The 22,607-nt window shown below is 33.1% G+C and overlaps 1 long non-coding RNA gene across 3 annotated transcripts in view; it reads left to right on the forward strand.

Annotated features, from left to right (window-relative positions):
* The window catches only part of LOC123649189, a 32,699-nt gene that overhangs the window by 6,123 nt on the left and 3,969 nt on the right, over positions 1-22,607 (forward strand). For all 3 annotated transcript variants that reach the window (XR_006738892.1, XR_006738894.1, XR_006738893.1), the window contains 2 exons: positions 797-844; positions 2,543-2,614. This is a non-coding gene — a long non-coding RNA (uncharacterized LOC123649189). The remainder of the gene's footprint in view (positions 1-796; positions 845-2,542; positions 2,615-22,607) is intronic.

Genomic DNA, 22,607 nt, shown 5'->3' on the forward strand with positions numbered 1-22,607 from the left:
TGAACTTAATATTTTTCATATCATAGCTCTAAGTATTTATATTGCATTAAAACTGTGAAACTTCCATACATTACACATGACTCCATGATTTTTTGCCTTTCAAATCCTATAACATTAGAAATTCTATTCACCTGTTAAGCCTCATCTTAGTAATTTCCTCTGTGAAGCTTATCTTAGATCAAACCTAATCTACTATACTTCATACTTTTTTCCACACTGAGAAGAACAGCTTGCCTCAACCTAGGTAGTACCACAGTATTTGACATTTGGTACATTCTTTTACTATGGTACTTTGATTGCTTCACTGAAATTATTTTGTTTAAAAGTGTGTTTCATTTAATAATCTGCAAAGTTTCAGAAGATAGAAAACTTACACTTCTTATCTTTGAAACTCAGGTGGCTAACAATAAATAAATCAATTAAAGAATGAATAAGAGCACAAATAAATCAATTATCATTATTTTTTGAAAGAGAACTGTTTATATTCACTTCTCTTTTCCTGGAGAACAAAACAGCCTTCTTTAAAATGATATACTAGCGGGAAAATAAAAGTTCAACTAAATTTCTTGGGTTTCAAAACATTTTCCATTTCAAAAACCATAATGATGAAAGAAACACATACGTGGCATTCAAGATTGCAATTGGTGCCAAACCATGACCAACAGCTTTTTTTCTTAAAACGGTTATTGCAAAAATTTCAATCACTATGGAATAAAAGACATCAAAGGCGATTTTATCTGGAAATACAGCCTTCTAAAAATCAGTCATATAATTTGTTTTTCTTTTTTCAACAAAGCAGTGTCAAATTGCAGTGTAATAGCGCAGCATGGAAACATCTCTGATGGTGAGTTTCACTAAGGGTTATGGAGGCTGAGCTATAAGAGCTAGTATCCGACTTCAGCTCACCTAAGCCCCTTCTCTTAGAGAGTGTGGAAATATTGCACAGTTTAATCATATTTTACAGAAAATGAAATGCTTTCTGAGGCAGAATGGCAGAGTACATTTGTATTTTATTTTTTAAAAAAATTAGAGTTTTCCAATAAGTTGGCTTTTTCCCATAGCTTTGACCAATGATCTACAGAAAGCTCAGTTTGAAAAATCTTATTCTTTGTGTCTTTTTCTCTACTATCTTTACTACTGCAGTCAGTTCCTACTTTACTCGTGCATATTTTCAGCAGGAAGGCAGGTTTTGTATATTTAGAAATTTATCACTGTTTGGTCATAGATGGAATAAGAAATATTTATTCAAATTATTCCAACATTTCATTGAGTGGGTTGATTGTACACAACATTAATACTGTGAGATTTCAATATGTTAGGTAAAATTAAGAAATTTTAGATAAAATTACAAAGATTTTTTTAAAGGATTTTTAAGATTATGTAATATTAATGTGCTTTCAAAATCTCCATAATAGCAAAGAGCACAACCTGTTTTTCAGTCATGTTTGATGAGGGAGCCCTTTTCTTAGAAGCAATTTTAAGCAACTATGTTTTATAGGCTATAATAGGATATGATAATTCCTCCCATGTAATCTAGTTTTGAAAACAAACATAAACAAAAGTACCTCATCCTATAGCATATATTACTTTTGATTTCTTCTCATTGTTACCTCTGTACTTGTCATTTTTTGAAATGTAACTAACAAAACCATAATTATGATGTGCAGCACTTTACCCATGTAGACACATACAGATATGTTTTTCCATTGTTCATCTGGTTGTTATTAATGTTGCCCAGGCTTGTTTTTCTGATGATTTGTTCAAAGATATTTGTGCTTGGTTTTCATGGGATCTGAGCCATGAACTCACCATTAGTCAGTGATCTAATATAAAATATGCTGTGCTAAACATTAGGAAATACATGGAAATTTATTTTTAATATAGATAGAAGACAGAAAAAAATAAGTTGATTGACAATATTAATAGCTTTTAATTTATTGTTTACCCTGTGCCATTGACTATGCTAAGTGTATCACTTAGATTATCTCATTTACTTTTCACGAGAACTCTAGGGTACAGATATCACCATTCCCTCTATGCTGTAAATGAGGAGATTTAGAATTTGGTAAGTTAAGCGATTTGACAGTGACCTCCCCGTGAGAAACAGAACAGGATCCCAATTGAGGCAAGCTGACCCTGAAGCACACATTTCCTGATGATTGCTGTGTTGCCTCATAATAGCCCTCATTGTGCAATGGTTAGAAACAGTAGTGATTATTTTAATTGGCCTCATTGGTGAATGAGGTTTTGTAAAGGCAAGTCTAGTGGAAAACTATAGGAGAGATGAGAAAAGAGGTGTGTTTTCTGATCCATTGCTACTATGCTTTATATAGGGAAAGAAAGCCATCTTGAGTTGCCAATTTACTTCCATGCCCTCACCATGGGGACTCCTTGGTGTGTGGAATGGAGCTAGGGTGGAGAGGAGGTGAACACAGAGTCCCCATGCTATGAGAAATTGGGTGGCATTTTAACAGAATCAGCTGTCAACCACTGGGACGTTGCCAAAAGTATAAAATCTCTCCTTTTTCCACCCCTTCCACAGCCATGGCTGCCCCAGTATGCTCACAGAGACCTAAGAAGTCCTTCCTCCAAGCCTAAGAATGGAATGATAAAGGTATGACAGCCATCCCAACCAGCCCTAGGAGTTCAATGATCATTTGGACACATGACCAAGTCCACCCCCAAATTCAGATGAACATACACAATATTTCGCACACACTCTCCAACAAAGGAGAACAATTATCTAACCACCCCAGAAGTTGGCTTTTACAAAAATTGCCTCTATTTATAATAATTTTCTATAAGTTCAAGCTCTTGGGTTTTTTTTAAACTATAATAATGGCTTATTAGTCACAAATACTAAACATTCTCGAATTTGATCTCTTAAAATAATCATCTTTTAAGACCAGTATTTCCCCAGTCTCCATTCTCTATCTTTCTATGTGTTCACCAGCAAAACTCTCAAGATAGTATTATTACCTTTGCTGCCTTTTCTTCCAGTTATGACTTACTCTTTATTATTTTTCCTCCTACCAATTTTTCCTCCTACCAACTACAGTCTTTGAGAGCTCAATTTACCAACGACCCACTAATTAACAAACTCAATGATCTCTTCTAGGTCCTTATTCCACTAGTCCTCTTTACAGCAATCAAAATCACAGACCACTTGTTCCTCCTTGAAAAGCTCTTCTAACTGGAAGAAGAAAATGAATGTCTCTTCCCCATAGAGAGATTGGGGAGAAGAATGGCCCTTGGCTAAGAATTTAATCAAGTACTTATAAGAAGTAATTTCAAAGCTTCCACTTGGTCTTAGTGTAGCTAAGGTAGCAGGTTGTAAAAAATGTGTGGTTTAGCATTAGCCCATTTATTATTCCAGGTAGACTTAAAATGGCACATTTTAAAGGCAGGGTGGGGAGATGAAGGAGAAGCAGAATCCTGGCATTGCATAGTAATGAGACTATGCTAACTCTATTACGGTTATGTGAACTTGTGAGTTCTGAGGCAGTTTGGAAAGTGTTTGTTTTCCTGTTTAGAGTTGGCGCTATTCTGGAAGATCTATGCATGTGTATAGGTGCATATGATACAGAAACAGAGAGAGGCAGAAAGATTCAACAGATAATAATCAGAAAATTGGAGAAACAAAGTGTTTGTGACTCCATCTAATCTTTGAAAAACAGCCAAAGGATCCAAATTAAAGTGCCCAGGGTCACTCCTGGACTGCATGAAGGAACTCTGCAAAAATAAGTAGTTCCTGAGTGTTCCATTACAGCCTATATGCTGTTATTCTAGCTTGAATATGACTAGATTGGTAACATTTAATTTGAGATGAAATCAATCTTTATACATTAGCTGTAGAAGAAGAAAATTTTGCTAAAATACATATAAAAAACAATGGAAACATCAACAGAGTTTTTAAGTATGTTTAATTTATATATTCATTTCTCCCCCATCAATTCTTAAACTCTTATAGCACAAGCATTCTAAGTCTTATAAGTGCTCAAGAAATATTTTTAGAATTGAATTGTTGAGCTAAATATAATATGTGTATGGTAAGTTAGCCATACACTAAACTTATATTAACTTTGAAAAATATAATTATTTAAAATGAAATAAATGTAAAAAATACATAATTTGGAACTTATTAATATTAAATATACAAACAATTATTTAGTAACCTGGTATAGAGACAATGTATGTGATAGCGTAAGCAGCTATTTTTGAAAGTGTTAATGGCAGAGGGAGAAAGTTAGGAGCTAAGCTAACATTTATTTAGTGCCTACAAAATGTCAGACACTTTTCATAACATCTTTTCATAAAATATAAATAAATATCTTAAGATGAAGATATTCTAATTCCAATTTACAACTGAAGATTCAATCCAAACGTCAATGATGAGTAGCTAGTTTGGGGAAGAACAATAAGTTTCAATTTTCTTGCAAAAACCTATCAATTTACTATGGCTGCAGAGAAATGATAAAAAAGATTCTTCTTGTATCACTGTTCAATAAGAAAGACTCCTCATGGATAAGCAATAACTGTTTTAAACTCAGAAGGAAGAATAGACTGTTCACTGCAATTATTGTTATCACTGCACAAGTCCAAAGTCAGAAAGTGAGAATACAAGTGTATGGCCATGTGTTTTTATGGGAAATGGAGATTGGAAGAGGAGGCTGGTCAGGATTCTAGCTTAGATATGTGCTACTCTCAAATATACTACTATTTCCATTACACCATTAATTTAACTTTAGGATCTAGGGAAAAATATTAATATAAATTTTTGAGGAATGCATTATTAATGACAGATGTCACTGAAAGGAGATACTCAGGAAACATTACTCCAAATTAAAAGTATTTTAATAGACCATGCTTTATGATAAATTACTAATAATAGGGCAGAAATTGGAAAGGAGTTAGCTCTCTGCTTCCTTCATTCTTGGCTTTCCAAGATAGGTTTTATCATTTTTATATCTAGTAGCCTTTGTGAGCCTGAGAATAGAAAATGTATCTAGACATTTTGACATAGTACTACCACAAAACCAAGAAAATAAAATACATATTTCTGAGTTCAGATAATCTTTTCCTTTCAGTCCCTGGGTCATACTTTTTGAGCCATACTTGTTTTCCACCCATTGTATGCCTTTCTCCTCCTCAGGGAGCTTTAGCCCTTCAGTTTTCTTGTCACTTGTCCCCACACAAACATCTCCCAACACCTGCCCAGACTGTGGTGGCTGCAGGGGGCCAGTGGGTCCCAGGGAAACGGTATGATCCCAGCAGTTGGACATTCAGAGTGGGCTACCTTCAGGGGAGAGGAGAGTGCAGCAAGCCTGGGGAGACCCTCAGAACAAATGGGCCCAGAGTCCCAGCTCTCCTCCATTCAGACTCCTCCTCCTCCTTCTATACCCCACCCACAGCTGCCAAAGCAGCTGTGGCAATTCCCACGTAAGTTGACACAGGTGCCCCAAATGATGATTGAGCCAAGTCTCTCAGGAGTAGATGCTTCCTCTCTGTTGGCACACCTACCACACAGAGGCTTCCACAGAGAGTGCACCCTATAGATAGTATTACCAGGGACTTCATGTTGAGTGGCTTATGATTAAATTTAACAAATGGAAAACACCAACAACACAAGCTTGAAGGGCAAGAGTAGAGACTCTCCACTCTGCTTTGGGGATGCATTTTTGTCTGCAGCTGTGTTTCTCTGCAAGTAGAGATTGAGTAGCCCTTCCTCCATTGGTTCAAATTTTCACTGAACAATTATAAAAATATTTTCTGTCCTTTTCCCTTTGGATCTACAGGTAGAATGGCTCTCTAATATTGCTGCTAACTGGGTGCCTCACTATACCTTGTTTGTTCCCTCAAATCTGCCTGCAGCTCTTGAGCAATTTTTTCAGTGGGGAAAATTTTATGTTCTTCTGGGACCGTGAGCAACCCAGATTGTATCCTGGTTTTGGGTGGTATAAGCATGTTCTTTTTTAAGCCTTGTAATTTGATTGTTCTATGCCTTGGGTTTAGCATCTCTGGTCCACACTTTATCCTTGGTTGTCATGGACACTCCATCCAGTTTGTCCTCCTCATTTTTTCCTTTCTCCTTCCTCCCCTTCAAAAGCAGTTTTCTCTGAATCTTTGTGCAAGTTAATCTGTAATACTAATCCATCATAGAGTTCAAATGTGTGAAAATAGCTGATAATAGATCAAAATGCTCCCTCCTAGGTAATATCCTAATACTTCTACTGGGGGAGTGGTGATGCATTGGGAAGAGTCCTGCAATTTAAGGGAAAAGATCACACCTGAGCTAAGCTCTGGCATTACCTATTTCACATTTCATGGATCTATTAAACACGTACTCTTCTGTGGTATAGCAAAATAAGGTGGCTTTGAGTATGAAGCAAGTAGTTTCTAACCTTAAAGAGCATTTGAATTTATTTTTTCTTTCTGCATTAGGCTTCACTTTCTATTTATTTCCATTTATTACCAAGCAATGATTTTTTTTTGTAGAGGAAGGTGATTACCATAGCTTATACTACGATACTCATTACTTAGTCCTTACCTAAATATGTGTGTAAAATTGAATTAAATTTTCTCTACTTTGTTTTACATTGAAGAATGCATGTTCTCAATCCTAATTCCTAATATTGTTTCAAGACCAATTGTTTATTTGTAGCACTATTAAATATATTGATAGATTGACACTATAGACTTAAATTGTACTCTATTTAGATAAAATAACTTTGTCAATACCTCTTGAATTAACCAGGAAAATGCAGAATCGTGAAATATTCATTTCATATTTATCATTAATACCACTCTAATGTTTAATCAAATTACCAATATTTATTCAAAGGTTTGCATCATGCAAATATAATAAATTTGTTTTCTGGGGGGAGCAGTGAATGTATTTAGAAAATAACAAAGAATAAATTGTACAATATTTGCATTTGGGTTTTAAAAGTTATTGCATGCTTTAAATTCACATTACACAATTTCTAGGATAATTTCACACACTGAATGGACTTTTTAAAAATATTTCAAAATAATTTTGAAAGAAAGGAGATAAATTTATACAAATCATAATGAGTTTATATAAAATGGTATTGTCTTATTAAAATTATAGAAGTTTATATATGCTCCCTCAAACATAATTGAAGTATCTGAGCATTAGCATAAGCTATTTTTATAGTTTATTGATATTTTCTCAAATATCAATCTGTAATTTTGCTCTATGTTAGATAGTATTTAATAACATCATATGATTCCATTGTTCTTGAGTGATTGAGCTCTTTTATAAGATGGAAAATGAAATTAATCTAGTTTTATGTATTTTTTTGCTACTCTTGATAATAAAGTTTGATAGTGAAACAGTTAAGTAAAAACAAAGTTTCTAAGAAGAAGCACTGAAGTGCATGTGATCTAACATAATGTGCTTCACAGAAACTAGAAATTGGATTAATATTGCTTGCTCATGCTTGAAGCACAGAAAATTGCTCAAAGGCAGATGGATGGAGAGTGAAAATCTAAAAATAAAATTCCCAGTGGAAATGAGGATTTTCACAGTTCAGATTGGTTTTTTCTAGGATATAACTCTCATGACGTGGAACAAAACTTTACAAGCAGGGCACTTAAAAGTATTATAAGTCATACATATGTACATATATGAGTGTATGTGTGTGTATGAGAGAAAGAGTTGGAGGGGAAGAGAGAAAGAGATCTGAAAGACATATAAACTAAAAAACAACAACGTTAAAACCATTCTTCATTTGTAGCATAATTGTCATCATTTATTCACCTAATCTATGATTTCTTTTCTAGACTTCCAACAGAAGACTTTCAAAACTTAATCTACTATAATTTTAATGAAAAAATGCATAGACTTTGGAATGATTTTTGTTATTTTATTTAAATAATTCTATATGGGAAATATAGTCTCTTTATGGTTTATACTTATTAACTTCTTGAAAGATCAAGTGTCTAAATGCTGCAATCATAATACCTACAGATAAATCAGCTGAACTGTACAAAATGTAATAAGTGAGCACAGTAATTATGAAAAAATGAATAAATTCTGAATGAAAATTTATTGAAAAATATTTAATTATGCCTAGCATTGAAATAAACTCCTAACCAGAAAATGTGTTAAGTAATAAGATACTTATGTTTTATAATATTATAAGGACAAATATATAAAACTATTGGTTTTTGTTGTTAATCACATACTATCTGCTAATTTAGTATAAATACAAAGTACAAAATGTGCCTGTTTACTAATAATGCATTTATTATTTTTTTCTTGTTTAATTCTAGAAATTCTACTTAAATAACAGTAGTTAACTCTTTTATTAGTGATAGGAATTAATAAAATTGTCTCATTTTCCTTACATGAAAATAGAGAAATTGCTTAAAAATAATACTTTGTCTCCTCTGTTACCAACCCCAATGTATATCAAGTACAAATACAGTCAATATTTTCCTGCTGATTTATCTTATAGTAATTTTTTTCAATATATTTTAAATATATGACCTAACACGTTAAGAAACTCTTTATTCTGGATGGGATTCTTAGACTATATTTAACGATACTCCCTTGTTAGGCTTCAATGAAGGAGATAACAAACTTGTAAGTGGTTAAGCTTTCTTTCATAACTTAAAAGGTTTGACTAAATTCACTTATTTTCTGCTTGTCTGTCCAATGGTTTTATAAATCAGCTTTAAGGGAAATCATGAAAAGCTTTTTTTAATTCTTTAGATTGAAAAGAAAAAGACTCTGGAGTGACCCAGTAATGTTCTTCAAAAGACCATTCCTTTGGTCTCAGACTCACCACGGATTTACTGGTTGAATTTAATGTTACCCATCTTATCCATAAATAGTGAGGATTGATAGTCTCCCAGGACTCTTCTCAGGCTATAAATACATTTTTACAGAAAGATTTCAACAGCTGTTCTTCATCTTCACTGATAACAGGGCAAAAATATAAAAGAGAAAGAAAAAGTAAAGAAAAAGAAAATTGACTTAAATTGTAGGAAGGTTTATTATATCATAAGAAAAGTTAAGAACTGGAATAAACCCTAGAAATCAGCAATGGTGATGGACTAATTTTATAGGTAAGAACACAAAGAAAAACAGAAATCTCTTTTGGAAAAATAGAAGTCTCTTAGAACAGTCTCTTAGATATACCTATCTAAATGAGAGTTTAGAATCAAGTTAGTTTTGTCATAGATACAAAAGATTATCAACATGTCTTCAAGTTTTATGAATCTAATGTCATATAACAGATATCAGATTAAATAACATAAATTTGAGAGAAATTGTCTTTAATACCAACATTATTATGAATTTTGTTAAAGAATTTCAGAGACTAATTTCTTGTCAAATCTCCGCATCAATTTCTATATCCTAATAAAATGAAAGTTATAGCTTCATATAGAGAATATAGCCCATGTTCAACATGCTTCCCTAATTCCAATGAAAACATTTGCATGATTTTCTTCCTAATTTTAGCATCAGCCAAAATTGTCCTTTTTTTTTTGATTTTGAGACATGATCTCATTCTGTTGCCTGGGCTAGAGTGCAATGGCATCATCATAGCTCACTGCAACCTCAAATTCCTGGGCTTAAACAACATTCTGCCTTAGCTTCCCAAGTGGCTGGAACTACAGGTTCATGCTACCATGTCCGGTTAACTTTTTGTATTTTTTTGTAGAGACAGGTATCACTATTTCCTGACCTTAAACAATCCTACCCCCTTAGCCTCCCAAAGTGTTGAGATTACAAGTGTGAATTTCTGCACCCCACTGAAGTTGTCCTTTTTCCTAAATGTAATACTACAGTAAATTAGATTATAGAACTACAGTTCAATTGTTAGACATTTCACTGAGAAAGAAATAAAAACACTTTTTTCTTTAATTAGGAATTTTTATTTTTCCACATATTTAGAAGTGGAGGTATTTGTGCTTAAGCAAAAATTATTTTAATCACAGGAAAAAATATTAGCTGATTGTAATGATATAAGCATATATTCCTTGGAATAGTCATTGTTTTCAAGACAAACCATTTTAATTCAGAATTAAACAAAAAGAACTTTACACTTAAGGAAAAAAAAAACCTTAATTACATAAATTTGAAAAGGCTCATAGATCTGAATGCCCCTACTTTTATTTTCTTCAGTCAAATTTATCGACACTATGTCATTATGTTTGATTGAAAGGTAAAGTAAATCACTTAAGAAAGACTTAAAGAAAATGAGTAGCATATTTTATAAAACAATCATCCTATATTTAGAAGAATTTTTCTTAAAAGAGTTTATTATCAGTAATAATAACTTTTAGGATTTGAGAACATAACTTATGCTTTAAATGTCATTACTATTTTTTAAAGATAATTCGACCATTATTCTGTATCTATCGTATCTGAATATGTGATTTACATATTAATAATGGTTACAAAAATATAGTTAGATAATTAGAATGAACAATATTTGATAGCACAACAAAATGACTACAGTCAACAATAAGTTATGGCAGACTTAAATAACTAAAAGAGTGTAATTGGAATGTTCCTAACACACAAAAATGATAAATACTTGAGGTGGTGAATACCCCAATTACCCTGATTTAATTATTACACATTGTATTCCTGGATCAAGACACCACAAGTATCCCATAAATATATACAACTATTATGTACCCATATTAATTAAAAAATAAAACATTTTTAAAAGTCTTATTATTTTGGATTTTTGCATTCTATTCATTCAAATTTATCAAAAATACTTATTAATTTTCACAAGTATTTAGAGAACAGCAGGAAAAACACCCAATACTACCACAATTTTCTACTTTAGAACTCACTATGATGTTTTGCTATGTTTTAAATACCTTATGGGAAGTAGTTTTCTTTCTGTTAATTTGAAAGAACAAGGCAGTGCCTTCTACTTTACCTAAAACAAGATTTTCTTCAAACTTGGTATTTACAGCACAGCCATACAACCAGAAATAAGAGAAAATGACCTGGTAGGACATTGACTGTCCCGCAGCTTGAACACTTTACCCAAAGAGAGTGAGACTGTATGGGGCTTTAGAATTGTTCATAAAATTAAGTTCGTTGATTTAAGTACCTTGGTTGGAGTGACAGTACAGCAGAACCCTCACCTGGAATCATTCAGGCTAGAAGGAGAGAGAACAGTACAGCTCTCACCTGGAACTCTTAACCCCTCTGGTGCTGACTGGAAGAATAGGAATTTATATAGACAACAAGTGACAGAGCTTAGGAAGTCACTTCAAGTTGGAATATAATTTTTACCCTATTTCCTGAGCATCACTGTCAATCTGCTCCGGACAGTGTAAAAACTTAAGCAAGTACAAAAGTTTTAGAAATCTTTCTTTCATAAGTAATCAAAAACAAAGTTTCCTAAGGAGTAATTGATAGAAACAAGCACATACTTATTTGAAAAGTTTTATTCCTCAAGTATTCCAAATAGATAGATGGATGAGACATGACCATTATTTTTAGGTCTGTTTTTTTGTTGTGTCAATTATACATACATATGACTTTTTTATGCTCAAGAAATGTTTATTGACAATCATGAAATAAGGCCGAGTAAGAGTAATTGCTTATAATTCAATAAAATAGACTAAGTAAAAATAATGTCAAATTAAAAACAAAAGAATAAGCATATTGAAAATCAAATGAATACACAGAATTCCATCAAAATGTCAAGTTCGAGATTGTAGATAATGGTGTAACATGAAACAAATAAATTATCAGTCAAATCAATTAATATACTCATTCCTCAAAACAATTTATGAATTGTGCACGAGACATTGTCCTAGCTACAAATAGTTGAAAGGCAGTGCTAAACACAGGAGACTGAAAATAGTCAAAGAAATTGTATATAATCTCTTGAAGTTGTGACAGTTTTCAACCTTTTACTTCATTAATATTATTCTCCTTTCTCCAAGGAAGAAGCTACTGATTTTAACCTTTTCTAGGCTAATCTTGGCTATTATTCCCACACTCCACACAGCTAAACAATGAAGCGTAATATTCTGCCCCCAAGCCAATGCCTGTCTTATATTTGCTAAATTAATACAAAGTCCTGCCCAATTAAAAAGTTGCTTTTAAAATACTTTTATCTTACAACTTTATTGAGATAATACATGTACCATAAAGTTCACCAATTTAAAATGTACAAGTGAATGATTTTAAGTATTGTCAGAGAATTTACCAAAAAAAGCCCATAATTACAATGTAAGTTTAGAATGTTTTCATGAAGCCCCAAAAGCCTCATACACATTAGCAGCCGTATCTCATTCTGGCTTCACACTCTGTACCCCCCCACCCTAGATCCTCCTGGTCTCAGCTCCAGGCAATGACTAATCTACTTTCTGTCTCTGGATTTACTTAGACTGGCATTTCACACAAAGGGGATTATTCATATGTGGTCTTTGAAACTGGCTTCTTTCACTTAGCATACTGTTATTTTCTTCTTTTTTTTTTTTTTTCTGCTTCTTTTACTGTATTTCCCCCAAACATTTTCTTCCAAAACATTATTTTAGAGAAAGAAAAATAAATCTTAAGCAAACAGATTTTCCACTTCAGGCCAAGATAGAGTAATAGGCTCAAGATTTATAGTATTGTATGAATTAACTTTAAAAAGTACAAAAATACATGAAACAACACTTTTTAAGACACTAAACATCAGGTGAGCCCTCAAAGACAGGAAACCAACAAGGTGAATCCCACAATTGTCCCAGCTTATAGTCTTGAGAGTTTCCAGGTCATAACACAAATAGGGAAGCAGAACAAGCCTGACAGTCTCCCTGAGCCGAGCTTCCAGAGTGGCTAAAAATCACAAAGTGCAGAGTCGGAAAGAAGAAAGCTCTGGAGTTCTGCAGGGTCCTTTTCCAGTACCTTGTCAGAGCATGCAAGTGAGCAAACTAAGCAAAGACTTACCTCTACCAGAAACCTTTAACTTCTTTACTACTAACATTTTTTGCTGCCCCAATGGGGATTTTTTTGATACAAATCTAGAACATTGTTAAGATGTTCCTCTCTGTTACTAATGAATCAATATTTCTTAGTCAATCATTTCTTTCTACCCTGGAATCAATTCAAGATTATAATATTTGATTTATAAAATCTATAAATGTGGTAATGAAATATATTACTCTCACATTTTACGCTCCTATAAATGCTCATAGCTGCTGTCATAGTCTTATAAATATCATAAAACAAATGTCCAGTTATTTTCTTACACAAGATAAACAAAATGTATTGCCTTCCAAAAAGTGTGAAGGTATATGTCATCTTTTAATGAAATTTTCAAAATTAATAGAATGGTAAATCAATCTCATGCTTCTAAAAAATACATCTAATACATTTAATTAAATGCAAATAGATAAAATTTAATATAAAATGCTTTCATTGACAGTATATTTCATAATTGTAAGCTCAATTTTACCTATATTAAAGTGTCTGAGAGATATCTTCTATATAAATAGCACAAAATAAAATAAAATAGATTGTTATGAACATTTGTTGTTATATGTAAGATAGCATTTTCAACAATTAGAAAGAGTTATTTCTTGCCTTGCTTTCTATTTAACTATATGGAATATATAACATAACAATTCTGGGAGATATTTTGTATAAATTATACGTAAATAAATTCAAAATATATAAATTATTATAGTGAATTTGAATTTCAGTGGCTGTTTCTTAAAATTATAAAATAATGTGAACTATAATGATAAAGTGTTAAACTATGTCCTTTCAAAAAATATATTCATATATGTCAAAATAAAAATATATATGTTAATTTAATTTCAAACTCAAAACATTAACATGAGTTTTTACATTCTTATTAGATATAGTAGCTCTCTAAATCAAAATTACTTCTTAAAAGAATATGTAATAGTGAATAAAATCATATGACTTAAAATATATACTCATGTGAGAAGAAATGTGGTAGATATTAACCTTTAATCTTCGTTTGCTATGATGGCACGTAAGTTTAAATGCCAAACTACGTACAACTAGCCACTCAGTCCTTTAACATATATGTACAGAATACCATCTGGGCACTGCCAATGATCTATCCACACATTATTTCTATAGGTTTGCATGGATACAATTCTAATTTCTGAGAGAAAAAAATACAGTTTCATATCTAGCATTTTAGTGTTAAATATTAGCTCTAGAAATGCAAAATCTCTAATTCAATAAACATTCATTAAATTTCATAAGAGAACTGGAAAGTAAGGTGAAGGAAGGTTTCCAGAAAATAGAACAAGAGTAACAACAAATTAAGAAAAATAGGAAAAAAAGAAAGTAAATTTAGAGCATCAGCACTCTTAGATAAGAGTTCTTCTGCCAGTAGGCAAAATGAAAGAAAAAGAAAGAGGAAAAGAAAAAAATATATTAAGATGAGGAAAGGCATTTGTCAAAGTAACAGTGTTAAAACTGAACAAAACAAAAACCCACACCCAAAATTAGCTGATGGCACTCCAGCCATCATTTTCATACTCCCTGTGACAGGATGAAGCAGGGGGTGGGAATGCAGAGTGTTACAACCACTTCCACTAAACTGCATTTCTACAAAGTTGCTCACCACACTTCACTGACTTTTGCTGCCCAAAATCAAGTCTGGAGAAATCTGTCAGGGAGACAATAGGCATGAATTAATTTAAGAAGAGAATTCTTAATTCTGAAGAAAAACAATGCTGTAGGGTAGAGGAATGTGCCTATATTGTTATATAAATTATATATTCTATTACTGACCTGTGAATGATATTTACATACTCATAGAATGTTAACAGTGAATAATGATTTACTAAAAATGTGAGTTTTGATTTGTAGGGTATTAGCGTTATGTATGGAGAAATCATTAGTGTTAAAGCCTCACCTTCTGTAATAGTAATTATATAGCATACTTAAAATAGAAATCAAAAACTAACATTATTGTTAATAAAAAACAAAAGTCAATAAGAAATAGTTAAATGAATAAAAATTGCTACCAGTGGAAGGATTTAGGAGTAGCTTATAGTTTCTTTTTAAGTTGTACATATGTGTTTGCTTAAGAAAACATGAAAAATATTTATATTTTTTAAAAGGTAGGATTAATGGTTTTCTGGTTTGGAAGAGGTTGTAAAATTACCACGGCAGAAGTACTATACTCAGAGAACTTACAAGAACTTGAAGGATTCGATTTGGTACAATGTTACTCACACTAGGGGTGACCATGAGAGTTAACGGCTGAGGTGAGTCGGAGAAATGTTATTAAATGCTAAGAGGTGATAGAACTGAAAAGAAGTTTTTTTGGATAAGACTTTAGAAAGAAATGAGAAAAATGACTACATAGGAAAATACTGAATGATACAATTATTTGACATTAGTGACAACTGAGCTGTGAGTTTTGAAGGAGGAAGACAGAAAAATGATTTGGAAGCAGTAATGGATGACAGTGAGAATCCAATACCTCATCATGAAGACCCAAGTCATATGAGTTAGGAGAGAAGGGATTAAAAAGAGAGTCTACTTCACAGGGCTGCAGAGGAGGTGTTGTCTCTATCAGAAACTTACCTATTTAGGGAAAGAATGTGGAGATTCAGAAAATTGGCTAAAGCTTGAGAGGAGTTGCTTATGATAACTCATATATTTCAGATTTGTTATTTACAAAACATTTACAGGCATTGGAATTGGTTGGTATAAGGGGAACTGGAAAATTGGGGTTCTGGTGAAGACATCAGTAAAAAGTGGGACATTATGAAATTAGTACCTGATGTACAAATCTGATTGTCTTTTGGGTGATTCATTGTCTTCGGAGAAAAGTCACCAAGACACTGTTTGAGGGTTAACCCCAGGGGAAGAGCTATTCTGGAGTTGAGGTCATGTGGGAGACTTACATGATACCATTTGTGTGCACTAAATTTAAAGGTCATTTACAAATAAATCCACAGTTTCAGACATGAAAATTCAAAACTATCTGAAAACATTATCAATGAACAGAAACTAAGATTATTATAGAAAGCCTGGTTTAGAGAAAAAAGGTGCTAAAATAAAAAAGACACTGATCAGAAAAGAAAAACTATGCAAACACAAGAGAAAAAGAAATGGAGCAGGACTACCTTACAACAAGAAATGGAACAGGAAACTATGGTGTATAAATAGCACTGAAAGAGAGCACTGCTGGTAGTGATTTAAAAACGAAAACTCCTCAGTTTGCTCGAAGGACCGCCTTTGACTTTACCTAGTGTTCAGCTTCCTTTGCTCCCAATATACAAGATGCTTGCAAGCCTCTAATAACCATTGACTAGCAGCATGAGGTTCAAGAAATACATTGAATTTCAATGTACAGAAAGTTGCTTTCATTAGCTGCCAACACAGTCTAGAACAAAGTCTTGGCAGCAGCCAAGTAAATCTCTTGAGTGGTTGAAAGTACACTTTTCTTTCCTCGGCTTCCTAGGTAGGAACCTTGTGGAGGCCTCTGGAGGGTAGCCGAGAGAATTGAACCCGTTATTTATTGATATATCACCTTCTTAAAATTGTGAAAGGTGTTGTGTAATTATTTTTACCTCTTGAACTCCCATTAATATCAGAAATTAGACTTTGAGTTTTCATTTATCAGTTCCTGAACTTCAACATGAAAAAAAATAGTATTTTCAGATTTCATAATTTTCTTAAGTAAAAAACTGTGGATTTGATTCCATAAAAATCTATTTCTCAAGAGCCATTTCTCTCTGGGGTAACATTCATGCCAGCAGTGGGTATATCGGCCTATTGTTTATTCAACATGAGATAATCCTGAATGTAATTCTAATTCTATTCTAAAAGCACTGTATGTAGAATTTCTTTTTCTAGAGCCTTCATATTAATAGAGGCTTTTGTTTAAAAAGAGGATGGTAGAGTATTGGATACACTAGTAAAGAACTAATGTGTTTGAAAAATGACATTTTCAGAGTGTTAATGGTAAGCTGTTATGTTTTTCTTGTTTGAACTGTAAAGTAGTTCCATAATTAGGTTCAGAAAATTAAAAAGATGAAGCTTTTGTAAGTCAGTAAAAGTTTTAAGTCTTTTCAAATACTGAAAGAACCCTAGATATTAAATCTTCTTACATTCCAAACTTAAGAGTAAGAATATTTCTATGTTAGAAATCATTACCTGGGTAGATTTGAGGGAGAAAAAGAGCATATTTTTCAACAGAATAATAGTACCTTATTTCCCATGCAAGTACATTTCTGTCATAATGGCCAATCTACTGGCACTTCTCTCCACAGAAGAGACAAAACTATACAAACCTACCTGAACTAATGGAGAAGATGTGTGCGATAAACAACTGTAAGCCAGTTTTCTGAAGTGTTCAATAACATAGCCAGTCAACCATGTAATAGACATCATTATTCAGCCTTTTAAAAATATAAAAAAAGTTAAACTTGAAGTGGCAAACCATTTGTTTCTTTTCTTAACACTATACACTTGAAGGCAAGTAATGCATAATAATAAGATGACAATTATTGGAAATTATATACTTCTAAAGGATCAGAAATTTAACATGGGCCTGATCGAGTTTCAGAAAGTTTTACACACACACACACACACACACACACACACACACACTATCGTTTCTTAATTATAACTCATAGGTTGAGTAAACATGTTTATAATTCAATAAATACTACTTGAATGTATAGTGCTACATACAAAGTCTAAATGGAAACTATATGGGAAAATTGTATGAAGCATCTAGTTTTTTTTTTTTTTTTTTTCAGAACTTCCTTTCACATAACACTATTTTGACAGAATGTTACCTATTTCAATCACTTCTAAATCATCTTGAGAAAGGAAAGTCAAGGAGAGTTGCAGGGTTTTTAACTGTTTGATGAGAACTTCATCACCTTTCCTTTGATGTGTAACTTTCTCTTGAGAGGCCTAGGGCAGGTCTGATGGAGATTGATAACTGAAGGCTCTGAGTGTTGTAACTCTGTGATCCCTTCATTATATTTGTTTGTGGGTAAATATTTTACAAAAGCCTTCAAAAATAAATCTTCCCAACCCATGATTTTTATCATTCCCTCTGGTTTAAGAAAGTTTCTTTTCTTACCTTGTCTTAATATTAGGAAAACTATAGTAAGCACTTTTCAAATACCAAAATCAATAAGCCCATAAAAATCTATTTTTGTACTATAAGAGATTTTGAATAGAAAGTTAAGTAATGTTAATCCTAAATTATTTCAAACAAAGCAGCCTGTCATTATCAGAAAAATTTAGTTTGTTCTGATTGGTACTTTATTAGAATCTTTAATAGTAATAATCAACTTGATTGTGTTTGATCAGTTTCAAAATTTTAATAGAGATCTACAAGCTCTTTATGGAGAATATTACATATAATTTAAAAGAGTTTTGTCTCTTACCTAAAAATACCCATACATTTTAAATCTCAATTATCATAGGATTCATCTTTTTGATTAAGGAAAATAGTTGAAATAACATATTCTGTAAAAAAAGCAGTTCTATGAGAAATATCTTCATCAACCAAAAAATTGTCCATAGACTTTTGTTCCTTATTTCTCTTGAACTAATGCTGCTCTTAACTATGAGATAAAACAAGAGACTGGCTCATACTTAGGAATCAATAGTAATAAAGAGGAAATACAGGAAATGATATTTCAGTGTGAGTACCTTTATGGGTATCATTTAAACCCAACTATTTCAAAAGATTTTTATAGTATTTTATTGATAATAATAAATCATGGTTATGGGAATAAAGATATAAACACCAGTTAAAAGACAATCAAATTAAACTAGCTTTGATACAACTTCGGTGCTAGTCAGAACTTGTATTAATGAATTCTATTGCAAAAGCTGAAAAAAATTAACTTCCAATATCTTCTAAATCATATATATTTTAATAATATTTCTTCTTTGTGTTTGTATCCATTCATATGGCATAGATGTTTTAAAAAATTTATTATGGAGAACACATTATTATTAAGTCATAAACCCAAGATAATTTTTGTCTATTAAAAGCCAAGGCTGCTTTTGTCACTTTCATTAAAAATTGTTTAATGGTACCACTCAGCACCCTGGCCTCTCCTTTGCAGCTTCAGCACATTTCATTCTTCGTCATCAGTATCTGTATAGCACCAAATGTGTACTTCTATCCTAACACTTTCCACATTTTGCTGTCAGGTTTTACAATACTTATGGGCCTTGGAGAAAAATGTGCAGCCCTGAAACAGGTTTGTTATTATAGTTGATATTTTTTTCTTTATTATTTCATAACCTGTGCTGAACATACCTCCTGACCTTATTAGATCTCAATGTATATTTTTGAAAGAGTAGTAAATAGTGTAGACAACATACATTTTTGCAAGGACTTTGCTGTTGAAAATAAATTAATCCATTTGTCCCTATTTATACTCTCAATTGAAAGGGAATGTGCAAATTATTAATGTCCAAATTGTTGAAGTTAATTTTAATGTATTTAAATAGAATGAGCCGAAAAGAAGTCAAACTGTACGTTAACACAAAATTTTGCCTGGAATGGTAGCAACTGAGTCAATGATTGCTGGAAAGTAAATTCTTACTGTATTTTTAAGCTTATAAGTTGTAACTTATAAGTTGTAACTTATAAGTTGCCTTGAACATATGCCACTGGCTATGTCTTGGCATGAGTCAGAGCAGTAATGGCAAAGTGAGCTGATCTATAAAATCAGTGAAAAAGAATGAAACTTCCAGACACGTGACATGAAAGAACCTCATGGGTGTTACGTTGGATGAGGGAACCTAGATACAAAAGAGTATATTTTATAAGATTATAGTTATATGAGGTTGAAGAATAGGCAATCCTAATTAATGTTAATAGTTATTAGACCAGTGGTTGCTTTTGGAGAAGAGGTGGTGATGGGATGATAGACCAAGAACATCATTGGAGTTCTCAGTTTATGTGGGGTTACATAGGTGTAAGCCTAATTATAAATTAGTGGCTGTACTATTTTTTATTTTTATTTTTTATTTTTTTGAGACAGAGTCTCACTTTGTTGCCCGGGCTAGAGTGAGTGCCATGGCATCAGCCTAGCTCACAGCAACCTCAAACTCCTGGGCTTAAGCAATCCTACTGCCTCAGCCTCCCGAGTAGCTGGGACTACAGGCATGCGCCACCATGCCCGGCTAATTTTCTCCATATATATCTTTAGTTGTCCAGACAATCTTTATTTCTATTTTTAGTAGAGACAGGGTCTCGCTCAGACTGGTCTCGAACTCCTGACATCGACCAATCCACCCGCCTCGGCCTCCCAGAGGGCTAGGATTACAGGCGTGAGCCACTGCGCCCAGCCGGCTGTACTATTAAGATTAGTTCACATTATGTATTTTACTGAGTACGTTATGTTTCAATAAATTAAAAAATGAAAAGTCTTATCTATATGATGTCCATGTGTGCCTAGAGGAGGCAGAAGTTGCAGAACAAGAAAGAAGAAGACTCTTTCATAGCAGGTCTCTTTGACTTTCTATTGCTTTCTGTGATGTACAATAGCAGCACAACTTGAACAATCACAGGACTAATTGTCACAATTTCCTCAGTGTGTCAGATGGCAGGAAGACTTCTAGAGACCCACACAAAAAAGATTTTCGTGTACAAGACGTGATCCAAGAGCCCTATAAAATTTCAGACATTTCTGTTGGAAATGTTGGTAAAGATACCCAAAAAATGAGATACATTCTCCATGTCACAGTGTTAAAATCTAGAAGAGTAGTTACATTTTGCTCAAGTGATTACATATTGAGGGCCTAATTTAGTCAAGATTTTTTTTTTTTTTTTTTTTTTTGGCTGATGACATTTGGCCTTGTCATCCCTTCAGGCCCACACTCCTTTTTGCATTTGCCTCGTGCTACCTGCACGGCAAAGCTCTCTGCAGCTTGGCAGTTTTTTGCTAGGATAAGAAGCTTCCTTTTCCTGCCTTCAGTCTCTGAGGACTACCCTGTTCGTGGTCCTGTGTCCTCAAAGCCTTGTCAACATACACTGTGTGAACTAACTTATTTGTCCAGATACCAATAACAGTAGCGCCCTTTCTTTCCCTAGAGTGGAATTACAGGATATGGATAATAAAGTACAAAAGACACAATGTACTTCGGTATTGGGAACCTAAAGGGGTGTATTTTCTATGTCTTTTAAATTATTCCTATGAATGCAATGAATATATAGAGGGATTTATAAAATATAAAAAATGTAAAAAAAATATTTGGGAGACTATGACCTCATAGGATTTTTCTAATTTGTTCTTATGACATTTTATCATATAAATACCTCCTCTTTTGATAAGTAGGAAAAGATTATATTGCTTTTAACAAAAACATTGATTTATGTGCTGAATTATTCTTCCACCACCTTCAGTGGTTCTCTGATTTCAATCAACATACAACTTTAATATGTCCAGTTCCATTGCCTAAAATTTATGCTCTGACATTATTAGCAGGATTTTGTAAAATAACATCATTTGAAATTATCTGTGGAGGACCAAGTAGATTTAGAAAAGGTGACTATAGGCTTGTTTTCATTAGAGATTTTTCTTAATTTCTCGTACTTATCCCACGTGAACATATATAGACAAAGCAGCTCACAGCGAAGTGAGCAGCATGATTTGCCATTCCGATGGCCACTTGGTGTTCCTTTTTTCCTGGCTGTGACAGTGTTGAAAAATGTAATCACTGCTTTAAGGGTGCCCAAGTAACTGTGTTCTGGCCAGTGAGACGTCAGTTGACTTCACAGAGGAAAACCTATAAAGCGAAAAATAGGCTGTGAAGACATTTTGTCCTTTGTTTTTCTCTGGAGGGCACTAAGTGATGCGGAAGATGAAGCAGGCAACGAGAACCTTTTCACCTTAATGTCCCTACTGATTGTTAGAAAGACTATCAGTCCTACCTTCTGAAACAAGCCAGCAGATTGACCAAATAGAGTGATTATTTTTAAAAAAATTTACAGAGAATATAAATTGAATTTGCAACAGGAGCATTTAAATATCTGTTCAGGTCAGAAGAATTGTGTCTTCACAATTACCAGCCTGATAATCTGGCTTAAACAGATGGTCATTTTTTTTCCCTCTATATACCTAGAAGTTTGAAATAGCCAGTCCTGGGCTGGTATAAGAGCCCCAGGGCTATCTGAGACTTGGGAGTCTTTTAGAATTGTTTTCTCTGTCATCTTTTAAGTGGGGCTTTCTTTCCTGTGATTGCAAGATTCCTGCTTTACCTTTAACACATTTTAGGCATTCCAGTCCAGAAAAAGAACAAAGGACAAAAGGGCACAATGTTATTACAGCCTACTTGTCCCTTAATAAACTTTCCTGGAAGCCATAATCTATGAAGGCTACTTACAGTTTATTGGCTAGAAGAGAGTTATTTGGGCAATTTTAGACCAATCATTGGAAGCTAAATTTGGAGAAAGGCGTTGTCCCTGGGGTAGTCAGCCAAAAAAAAAAACACCGTTTTACTTAAAAGTGTTACAATAGGCATAAAAGAGAAAGATTAAATAAAAGGATGTGATAATGTCTTCAAAATTTTAAATGTCCTTTGCACAGTGCTTTTGTACACAGCACTGTTGATTAAAAAGTGTTATTAA

The sequence above is a fragment of the Lemur catta genome, chromosome 13, assembly GCF_020740605.2.
Source record: "Lemur catta isolate mLemCat1 chromosome 13, mLemCat1.pri, whole genome shotgun sequence".
NCBI classification, from domain to species: domain Eukaryota; kingdom Metazoa; phylum Chordata; class Mammalia; order Primates; family Lemuridae; genus Lemur; species Lemur catta.